Genomic DNA, 9,943 nt, shown 5'->3' on the forward strand with positions numbered 1-9,943 from the left:
GGCAGAGATGCTGGAAGCAGACGGGTGGGACTGGGCTGGGCTGGCCAAGATATGTCCCAAGGGGCTCTGTCCACCACAAGCGTGATTCAGTGACTGAAGTTCAAGAGATCCCACGACTTGTTCTGCACCAAAGATCTTGGCATCACTGAGACATCAGCTATGCAGCTCCTTGGGATGTGTCTGCTTCTTGAGGTGGGGCAGGGGAGGCCTGAGGCGGTGAAAGGACAGGCTCTGGTGGTACAGCCATGAAGCTGGGGCAGAGGCCAGCTATTGTGGAGTGCCCTGTGCAGCCCCAGCCTCCCTGCCTGCCGTGCGTATGTGGTCTCTGCTTGAAAAGTGGCAGAAAGCAGGAGCAGGGGTGGATTTGACGAGAGCCCAGCAGTCTTGGGTTTCTGTAATGAGCTGGAATTACAAACCCTGTGAATCCAGCGATGAGAAACGAGTGCACTGCAGTTGTCTCGATGGGAGGTCTGACCTTTCTGAGCTTGAAATTCAGGATGAGAAAGCTAAATCCTGGCTTTGTTGGCAAATTATGTGAGTTTTCCTCCAGACCATCTGGAATGGAATTTGGGGTTGGATTTTTTCCTGCTTTAATGTGTCTTATATTTCACAGACAAGACATCGAGAGCCTGGATAAGGAATGAGGCAGGGGCAGGAAGAGCAGCAGGCCTGCAGCTTGTGTACAGGAGCCATTTGCAAAGGCTGTGATGCTGCGCAACAGCCTCTGCTTTAGCCTCTGCAGCACAGCCAGGAGAGGCTCCTGCTCCTCTTCGGTGTCAGCAAGGTCCATGGGGAGCTCTGTCCTGTCCCTGCCACACTCAGCCCTTGCAGGATGCCACCAAGCACCCAGCTTGGAGCCAGAGCTGGATCTGAAGAGCCTCCATCACTCTGTGCTCCCAAACAACGTGGAGTCCGAGCCCTGGCATCTGCATAGCACCTGAGTAGGACCAAAGAGATGTGGTGGGGGAGCTGCACATTGGCACCAGTGAAATCCCAGGCTGGTAAATCTTGGGTTTGGAGGAAGAGCAAGTTCTAGCAGGGATGAGCTGTGCCTTCATCTCACCCAGGCTGCAGTGGGGTCACGCACACCTTCTCTTTGCTGGTGTTTGGTAGTGCTGCTGCTGGGAAGATCTGATGGGAATCAGGCTCTCGGCTCAAGCAGTTGCCTGTTGGAAGAAATCAATACCATGAAATTGGGCTGGGTGAGGTGCAAGACGGGTGTCGTGGCAGGGGGCTGTAAACCCTGCTTTCTGGAGCTGCCCCCATGCCTTCTGTATTCCCTCTTTCTCTGAAATCCAAACCTTTTTCCAGCTCCTTCCTTTGCCTTTGCTCCTGCTCATCCTGGGGAGGAGAGGAGGTTGGCAGGGCAGGAATTCCAAGCAGGAGAGCCATAAATTGCTGCTGTATTTTGCATGGAGCCATGTGTGCTCCCACCGCAGGTACTGCTGTGACCCAGGCTGCAGAAGAGACCACTGGCCTGAGGAGCCTGCCCTTCCATGATCTCCTTGTCTCATCCCAAGGAAGCACTGATTTGCTGAAGCTAATTCATTTGCAGCAGACGCAGACAGGTTGGTGGCAGCTGTGTTTGAATGCAGCTTCCCCGCTGCCTTCTGCACAGAGCTGCTGCTGCTGCAGTGGCGTTCCCTGCTCCGTGAGGCTTGAACACAAACACACAAACAGCTCCTGGGTTAATGGGATTAAAAGCATCCCCTGGAACATCACTGTTTGTCTGGAGCGTGCTTCTGGGCCAGGCACTGTTTAAATCCATGGTTGGAGTTGTGAGGCTTTGCAAAGCCACCTCTCTGTGGGCACCATCTGAGTGCTGGTCTGAAGTGGGGCTGAAATTGTCTCCTTGGGCTCCTCAAAGCACTTCCCGGTGCTGAGCAGGTCATGGGGTGATGGTTGTGATGCTGCTGGTAGCTCCCTGAACTTGTTTGGCAGCTGAATGGGAGGAGAGGGGATTTGGAATAAGCACAGCAGGGAAGCAAGCCCCATGATCTAAAGCAAGTGAGTGAAATCCCATTTTCTCCTTGAATTTCAGAGCAGCAAACAAACTATTTCCTTGTGACTTTGCTGGCTTGATCTGTAATTCCTGAGTGATGGGGGACCGGCGCTCCAAAAGCAAGCTGCTGAGTGATGGATACCTGGGATGGCAGAAGGGATGGTGCTATGGAAAGAGGAGAGACCTCCTCAGGGATGCAGAGGTGCCTCCATCCCTCTCTCCTGGAACATGTCATGGCGTGCTGAGGCTCAGGGGTGCGGGGCTGAGCACTGGCAAGGCAGGGAATAGCAATGCTAGGAAGCGATGCGTGGCAGGAACAGGCGATTCCATGTGGTGTTTTCCCCCTCTTGGTGCACAGAGTTTTATGTACTGTAAAATGTGTTGTGTTACTGGAGATGATGTTTTGGCTGGGGCTTGTACACAGGAGCGCTGCTAAATAGAAATGAAAGGCAATTGTTATTGCTTTCAAGCATAGCTTTAATTTTAACTCTAATCCCATGGCACAGAAGTGCAAATCCTGTGCTTTTGTGGGGAAGGAAGATGCTGTTTCCCCTGCCTCTCTCAGCAGCCATTCTGTACATTGGAGAGGATCCGAGTGCTTCCAGCAGTCTGTTGCAGTTCTAATTTCCAAGGAAAATCAGCTAAAGCCCTCCCAGCCCAACTGGCTCTTTTCTGGTATTCCAGTGATGTTCGAGTCAATCCTCTGCCTAATTAGCTTGTAAATATTACTGCAAGGTTGTTTGCTCCTTTTAGGCCAAGCACTCCACGTTAGACAGTAAATGGAAGGAGAAATGCATTATGCAAACCACGAGGTAAAAGCATCTGTTCCCCTCTCTCCTGCTCCCAGCACAAGCTGCTGCTTAAATGGAACAAAGACACAGCTCTGCAAGGTATCTCCTGTTTGGGGAGAGAGGGACACACTTCAGGGTGTTGGGATTGAAGTTCCTCTGAAGGACCACGCAGCTGGGGCGTGAGATGTGTTGGAAAGCATGGCAGAGGGTGGGAGATGCACCCTCCCTGTTAGCAGGGGGGATGCTCGCTGGGTACGCAGGGCAGGACCAGGGATGGATGCAGCTTGGGGGCTGGAGGAAAGCAACTGAGGACTGTAGCTTCTGATTGAAATGACTTCACAGGGCCGAGAGGGATTTTGATCTTCCCAACAAAGCCGTGCGTTTGGGCAGCTCTTGGCTCCTGGAGTCGCTGGGGAAGCTGTGGTATTTCTTGTTTTTAAACTTAAAATAGCCTGGAATAGGCTCTTCATGTTTCCTGGAGTCTGCTTCGTGTTCCAGACCAAAGCGAGGGTCACCATGATGCAAACAGGCATTAAAAGCTGTTACAAGGCCTGGGTTGAAGTCCAGGTGTGTTTTACAGGCCCATGGCAGGTAACGCAGGAGCTGTTCCCCTGATAAGCATCGGTCTGGATCCCAGTAAAAGCCACATCAGCTGCAGGCTTTTGGCAAGAACTCATTTTACAGTGGTTATTAAAGGCTGGAGCGGAGTGCTCGGGGATGGGCCCCGGGGCGCATCAGTGAACAGAGAAAGCAGAGGATCAACTCAAATGGAACATGTTTTGGGGCTCTGGAAACCATCTTTACCAAGAGCTTGGCATTATCAGTATTTCCAGTCTAACGCTGTTTTCTGCCTAAGTAACGTCAGGGAAGTGTGTTGAACAGTTCCTCATTTTCCCAAAGGCTCAGTGTTCGGAAGGAATTGGATTTACCCTTAATGGAAAACGAATTAGAAGCTGAGTGTTCATTAAATGATTTGGGATTAATTTATTGATCTGAGGCTGGAGTGTTAGAAAATAGAGGAGGAAAAATAGCTGATGGCACTTGATCCCCAAACACAGGCTGCTCTTCTACTGAAGAAACAAGGGGATCAGCAGCAGTTTTCCAGTGACCCTTCTGGTTTGAGGAGCTCATTGAGCTGTGTGGAGGGGTAGAACTGTGGACCCATGGGGCAGGAGGAAAAGCACAAGGGGCTTCCTTGGCTTCGGCAGCCCGGGGACGAGCGGGATGCTGCGGGATGCTCCATCACACAGTGATAAATCTCCTTCCTGAAGATGCTGCTGTCCAACAGGAGTGAGGTGGTGGAGAACATGGAGCCACCCTCTTCTTGGATGTGTGGAGTGAAGGCAAAAGGCAGATGGCAGGAGGGGATGCTCCATGGGGTGTAAGGAAATATCTCTTTGCAGTGTGGAGGGATCACCCCGGGGATGGGGACAGGAGCAGAGGTGGGATCTCCATCCTTGGAGATGCTCAGAGCTCACCTGGAGAAGGCCCTGAGCCTGGCTTAGGGAGGCTGAGCTCAGCTTTGATCTGATGCTTGGGCCAGACGATCTCCAAGGTCTCTTCCAACCTCAATCTATGATTAACAAAAAGAGCTCCAATACAAGCACCTTGAGCCCGTCCTTACTGACCACAGCAGCAAGCAGGCACACGTGGTGGTGAAGCAGAGTGCAACCCATCAGTGCCCTCATGCCGAAGTCACCCAGACAAGGTCAGTTTTGAGCAGCAGCGTTTTCTTCTTGCCAAGTACTTGTGGAAACCATAACAGGCGTTTGCTGTTCCCTGTGATGTTCTCTTTCCTCGCTGCTCTCTCGGGCTGAGCAGGCTCTGCCCTCTCTTGAGGTGCTCTCTGCCTGCTGGGCAGTGAAATAAGTCTCAGGGAAAGCTGGAAACTTGGCAAACTTGTGTGGCACAAAGCAAAGCTGCTGTTTCTTTTTAAAGGCTGAAAGCAAATACATCCCTGGAACTGCCAGTCCATTAAACCCCAAGATAACAGAGGCTCTGGGTGCCTCTCTGCTGGCAGGCATCTGGCTTCCCATAGTTACTTGATAACGTGATGGCTGGCGCAGCAGGCACAGATGGCTAAAAATAAGTGAGGGAGCTGTTCCTTGGGGCTCTGGTTTAATCTGGTTTGGGGGGGAAATGGTCCATGGTGCAGGCTCGGGAAATGATGCTGCTGTTAATGTAAAGTAGGATTTGCAGGACTGTGATGTGTAAATGGAGAGTGATTTGGCACATGGTGTGTCTTACCATGCTGCTCTGACTGGTGTTACTGGTCCTGTTCTTGATCAGGTTCTCGTTTGGGGTTCCCTGCCCCAGGTTCAGAGTGATCCCTCTTGCTGTGGCATCACTTGGAGCAGGTCAGCAGCGCCCACCCGGCCTCAGCACTGTCCTATTGGTTTGTACTGGAAGCAGTGGGATGGGGTTGCTGGGGGTGGCTGTGCCCATCGCTGCCCTGCAGCAGGGAGAGGACTGATTGAGGAGCTTGGAGGGTTTCTTTGCCCTGAAGGCTCCTGTGGGAGTGATCTGGATGCTGATGGCTGAGCTCTGCTCCCAGCTGGCACAAGCCAAGTCCCCCCAGTGCTGGGTCTGCCAGGATGAGCACAGCATCCTCATCCACATCGCTGATTTACATCCCACTGTCTGCAGCACAGCCCCCCTGCACCATAACCCCATTATTAAAGTCAATTAATTCATTAACTCTGACCTGAGGAGCTTCCTTTCCCTCTCTTCTGTCCCCTCTTCCCTTCCTGCAGGCAGGTTTGGACTTTGTTCAGCAGCAGCAGCCGGGCTGTGGGGATCTCACGCTCTTCCTTGACAGTGAGCATTCCTGAGGGAAGGGGAAGCAGAACTACACTGATGCTGAACTGCTGCTGTAAATCCCAGGGCCGTGCCAGGAGCTATCCCATGGTGAGTGTCACTGCTGGGGTCAGGGGGATGTGTGGGGCGTGCTGAAGGAGGGGCAGTACTTCAGATTAAAGGATTTGCCAACGTCTAATGAAGCAGGAGCCTCCAGGCTTCCATAATTAACAAATTACCTCATCAGGAGTCTCCCTAATTTGTCACATATAAAGCTGCCCTATAATTAACCACAAGGACAGCTTTTAATTTGCCTGGCAGAATTGCCCATTCCATTGATACACGACTCATTTACAGTGTGCTTGGTGAAAGTGTCTACAAGTGATGGGGGTGAGTGAGCAGCACCAGGGCAGGAGCTGCTGGTTGGTGCCTGTGCTGTGCTCTTCTGCATCACCAGGGCTGGGGGACCACCAGGCTCTGCCAGGGCTTAACTGACCCATCTGCTCACTGGGGCTGATGACTCTTCCCACTTGTTCCCATAAATCCCATCAACTCACCATTTTCCATGGCTGGAAAATTACTGAGCAGGACTTGGGGGTTTGCTGGGGTTGGGGGTGGTGGGTGCCCTGCACATGGGTAAAGCACTCAGGGATGGGATGCCCAGGGAAATGCTTTACATCTCCCTTGGGAATTACAGCCACATCATTCCTCCATGAAGGCAGCTTCAATGTACCCGCGCCTGTTTGTGCTCTGTGGTAGCAATAAAAGGTGCTCACTGCAGTCCCTCAGCTCCCTGGCCAGGATTTCTTCCTCTCCGTGAAGGACCAGGGGATAAATCAGAGGTGAGATAAATCCGAATGTCCGACACTCACAGGATCTCCACATGGGGTTGATTCCTCCCACAGCATCTCCCCAGCCAGATGTGCAGGGGAAGCAGCCTCAAGCTGGGGTACCTCAGCTTCCCATTTACCAACCTTTATTTCCACACACACCCCCCCAGATTAAAAGGAGAGGGGGTTGTTATGTGGAGCCCTGCCTGAGTTTTCAATAGAGCTCTATTGATTTATAAGGTCTTTTCCATTACTGCACCCTTCTCGGTGGCAGCGTGTGGAGCAGCTCTACGTGAGCTTCATACTGCAGCAGGCTGGGGACCTTCTGCAGCCGCTCCAGCCCCACCTCAGCACCAGTAATGGGCATTTCCTCTGCAGCAGTTAGTAAATACAATTCATGAATTCATTAGCACAAAAACTTGTCCTTGGTGAAGAAAAGACCGGCAGAAAATGGGGAGTGCGGGAGTTATGGAAGGAATAGATGAAACAATTTGAATTTGGGAGAAGCAATCTGAAATCTTACTACATTTTCCTCTGTTCTTTTACGGTGTGGGCATGGTTGGGTGACTCTGAGGGAGCTGGAGATTAAAACAATACATGGGCAAGAAGTGACCTTCCCTCACTGCTGGGCTCAGGCTGTCCCTGCTGCCTCCTGCCTCTTGGATGGGAGCTGCCAGCCCCAGAAAGCTCTGCAATCCCCCCAAAACCAGAGCATCCACACCTGATCATTTCACTTTCCCTTCCTAGTGAGCACTGGACCATTAATAACCTTTTAGTGTAAAATTACTGCATTTAAGAAGTTTCATTATGTCTCTGTGTCACGGGACATAAAGCAGAGGCAAACCTAATTAAAATAGTGAGGATTATGATGCTGCTCCCTCCAGCAGAGCCTGGGGAAGGTGATTGATCCCTCCAGCTTTGCAAGGCATCTGAATCACTTGGCTCAGCTCTTCTCCCACCAAAGCTGCTTGAATCTATAGGGAAGGAGCCTGACTCAGCCCCTGCCCTGGCTGCAGGGAAGCCAGAAGGGAGGGAGGTGATGCTCATGGTGGGTTTATTTATTAGGGTCCATCCATGAGAGAGGGAAACCATCACCTCCATGAGGACAGGGCAGGACAGGATGGTTTTGGGGCTATTTAAAGGAGAATCTGAGAAGGCCCCAAGCTGGAAATACCAAAGTTCCTGCCCGCTCAGCAGAGCTGGTTTCCTCCATCACTGTGGATGTGGCAGGGGGACGGTCCCCAGCCCAGCTCCTGCTCTGCAGCATTGCTGCTGCTGACTCTGCTTCCCCCATCGCAGGGCTGGTTATTTCCAGATACCTTTGTGGTGCTTTGATGTGGCCCCAGCAGCCCTTTGAGAGCCAGAACAGACATCCCTGGGCCGCCCTCCCCAGGCCTGGGGCTCATTAGCACAACCACTTGCTCATCCCCACATCCCTTGTTTCTCCATAATTGCTCCAGGCACTTATACCACGTGGCTCGTAGTGATGCTGTGGGGCTGGTACCCTCACCCCTGCCCATGGTGCCAGGAGATGAGGATGAAGCCACCCCAGATTTCACCTGCTCCACCTGAAGTTTGAGGCCCTCCTTCACTTGGTGCTGCAGAGACGATGCTTTTGGACTGGGGAATAACATCTCTCCCCATCACCCATTGCAAATAAAGAGCAGCTTTGCAAGGAGAAGCACTGGGAGATAGTCCCAGCCTGTGCTGAGGGTGTTACTGTGTGGGGTGAGCGGCTGATGAGCCCTGTGCTCCGTGGGCAGTGGTGTCCTGGTGAGGTGCCCAAGGGCACTGGTGGGGCTGGCACTGGTGCGGTGATGCTGCATGGCCAGAGTTGGTCATGAGGGCACCCAGTGCTGGATCCCAGGTGGGTGTTTGGTTCCTGAATTGTCTTTTCTCTGTGGGAGGAGCTGTGCTGCGTTCTGCATTGCCTGCAATGGCTTTTTCATCTATATGTATGTAATAGAACCACAGAATCCCAGCCTGGTTTGGGTTGAAGGGACCTTAAAGCTCATCCGGCTCCATGGGCAGGGACCCCTTCCACTGGAGCAGCTTGCTCCAAGCCCCTGTGTCCAACCTGGCCTTGAACACTGCCAGGGATGGGGCAGCCACAGCTTCTCTGGGCACCCTGGGCCAGCGCCTCAGCACCCTCACAGGGAAGAGCTTCTGCCTAAGAGCTCAAACAGAGACAGGGGAGGACGGAGGGACCCCAAACCCCAGCAATTTATCCCAGTGGCCACTTTAACTTGCAGGTGATGGCGAGAAGACAGCAGCAATCCTGACATCACCCCCCCTGCACTTGCACTTTGGTGCTGCTGGGGCCCGATGCAGGGAGAAACCGGGGAGAAAAGCCTAGGAAACGGCACTTTCCCATGGCAGGGGCTGCAGGAGGCGCTGCTGGAGCTGCTCATCCCTTTCGCATCGCTGCCGGACTGCCTGTGCCGGGGGTATTCCCGCTCGGGGGGATGCTTTATGATGAATTCATCTCTGTCAAATGAAAGCGGTGACTTTGATGCCACTTTGACTGCAGGACTCCCGGCGGGCAAACATTAATTGCAGCACACTCTTAAATAGGAACAAAAAGTGACAGGGCTGAATTACTTCACTCAGGTCCCCAGATGCCGAGTCATAAATCACCCGCTGCAGTTTATAGAGACTTTATGTGTCTTGGGCCACGCAGGATCAAATTTTTCTGAAGAATAATGACACGTTAATAATAGCCTGCCACAGATAGAAAATTAGCAGAGGGATTTTTTTTGCTTCTATTAAAGTCAAAACTGCATTCGTTTGCCTTCAGATCAGTCTCTTACATGGAGAGAAATCACTCGTGGGCCTGGAGGGAATGATGCTGAGCTCTTTCCAGCCGGGAACTGTGAGCCCAGAGTGTCACCGGTGTGGCTGGGAACTGGTCCATCCATTAGCTCATTGATAAAGTCGCCAGTATGTGAGCAAGTTGTTAATTTACTGAGTGTTTCGTGTGGCACCCCCTTGTCAGCACAGGACATGGATGTGTATTCAGCCTGGCAGCAGCACACGCTGTCCATGGCAGAGCAAGGGCAGGCAGGTGTGCTGGTGATGTTTCAAACCATCACCCTGAGCCAGAGGGGTGTAAATGGGCATGTGGGAAGACAGGGGAGGTGGTTCTGGAACTGCTTGTGCTGCCCTGTGCTGCCTGCTGCAGACACATGGATGGATGGGTGGTGTTGGGTCAGGCTTGAAGCTGTCGGAATGGGTAGATAGATAGATGATAGATAGGTAGATAGATAGATATAGATAGATATATGATAGATAGATAGAGATAGATGGATAGATGGATAGATAGATGGTAGGTAGGTAGATAGATAGATAGATAGACAGAGAGATAGATAGATAGATAGATAGATAGATAGATAGATAGATAGATAGATAGATAGGCAATATTGGGTGCATGGCCAGAAGGGTGATTCTAAGGGGATTCAGAGTGGTCCAGAGGGACAGATGATGTTGGAGATGTCTCAACAGAGGGACAGATGGATGGGTGATGC

At 52.1% G+C, this 9,943-nt stretch overlaps 1 long non-coding RNA gene across 6 annotated transcripts in view; it reads left to right on the plus strand.

Moving 5' to 3' along the window:
• The window catches only part of LOC308226896, a 15,154-nt gene extending 6,067 nt beyond the window's left edge, over positions 1-9,087 (plus strand). For 3 of the 6 annotated variants that reach the window (XR_013957960.1, XR_013957963.1, XR_013957964.1), the window contains 6 exons: positions 614-1,568; positions 2,042-4,501; positions 5,083-5,150; positions 5,547-5,700; positions 6,287-6,431; positions 7,880-8,002. This is a non-coding gene — a long non-coding RNA (uncharacterized lncRNA). Of the gene's footprint in view, positions 1-613; positions 1,569-2,041; positions 4,502-5,082; positions 5,151-5,546; positions 5,701-6,286; positions 6,432-7,879; positions 8,003-8,671 lie in introns of those variants that run through there. The other 3 variants (XR_013957959.1, XR_013957961.1, XR_013957962.1) reach the window with 3 other exon arrangements.
• The last annotated feature ends 856 nt before the right edge of the window (positions 9,088-9,943 follow it).

The sequence above is a fragment of the Psittacula echo genome (assembly GCF_963264785.1).
Source record: "Psittacula echo genome assembly, chromosome: 13".
NCBI lineage: Eukaryota > Metazoa > Chordata > Aves > Psittaciformes > Psittacidae > Psittacula > Psittacula echo.